This window comes from Tasmannia lanceolata, unplaced genomic scaffold (assembly GCF_043159265.1).
Source record: "Tasmannia lanceolata isolate RefF3 unplaced genomic scaffold, GAP_Taslan_0.1 ptg000013l, whole genome shotgun sequence".
NCBI lineage: Eukaryota > Viridiplantae > Streptophyta > Magnoliopsida > Canellales > Winteraceae > Tasmannia > Tasmannia lanceolata.
In genome coordinates this window covers 6736298-6736662 of record NW_027518690.1, presented here as the reverse complement: position 1 = coordinate 6736662, position 365 = coordinate 6736298, and positions in this window count along the sequence as shown.

The following is a 365-nucleotide window of genomic DNA, read 5'->3' as shown; positions in this document are numbered from 1 at the left end:
GCACCCTTTGAGATCACTTTATAGTAGCATCGTGGCCGTGTAAAATGGTGGGCCCACTCGTCAAAAATATTGGGCTCCGCCCTATGTATGGGTTGGGGAAAGATGGGTGGGCCTAGGGCTACGCATTAAAATTTGGGCACTGATAAATTCATCCCCTGGTTGTGGGCCTTTTGGCTTTACAACACCAACCATCATGGGTCTAACAAGTGAATTGTTTAGATCTTTTAACAAAGTAGGCCCTACTTGTACTTCTTATCACAACTAGTAATTTCTCTCTTCTCTTTGACCACAAACCTTGGGTGGGTCCCGACAATGAATTGTCTAGATCTTTGAAGAAAAATCACTCTGGCACACCTGATTTGGTT